We start from the raw sequence: 684 nt of genomic DNA, 5'->3' as shown, positions 1-684 counted from the left end.
CTTCTTCTTCTTCTTCTTCTTCTTGTACACAAATATGTCAAACTTCATTACAAAATGAAGTGCTTTGTACAAGTTCGGCAAAACAAGCAGTAGAGGAAGGCAGGAATAATTCAACATTTAAAATATTATTTTGTAAAACAAAGCAAATTGGATTTAGCTGTACACTTGTATCGGGAAATAGCTATTGTGAGTTGTATATATTATAAATCTCTCTTGTTCTTTCTTTCTCTCTCCATTTTTCTCTCTCTTGTTCTCTTTTCCCCGTCTTCTCCATTGTTGTTGGTGAAAAATTTATGGAGTTACTTGTATTTGATAAGCCAGAATTGTCTAGATTTTAATGTTGTTATTTAATTGCTACTCATAATCGTTATTGTTGCTGTCTACCTCTCCCTTTCTCCATTTGATGCTATTGTTGTTGCTGTTGCTCTTGTTCCTGATGTTTATGTCATCATAGTTGTTATTATTGTTCTTCCCCCTCCCTCTCTCTCTTTCTCTCTCTCTCTCTTTCTCTCTCTCTCTCTCTCTCTCTCTGTCTCTCTCTCTCCCTCTCTTTCTCTCCCTTTTTTTCTTTATTCCTTTTTATTTTTATTTTTCCACTTTCTTCTAATTCTCCTCGCTCATACTACGTTCAGCCTAAACAGTATGTCGAATTGAGGGGTTTACTCTGAGATTCCAAATAAGCCC

Source organism: Aplysia californica, unplaced genomic scaffold, assembly GCF_000002075.1.
Source record: "Aplysia californica isolate F4 #8 unplaced genomic scaffold, AplCal3.0 scaffold00338, whole genome shotgun sequence".
NCBI lineage: Eukaryota > Metazoa > Mollusca > Gastropoda > Aplysiida > Aplysiidae > Aplysia > Aplysia californica.
The sequence above is the reverse complement of the archived record's forward strand: the minus strand, read 5'-3'. Positions refer to the sequence as shown.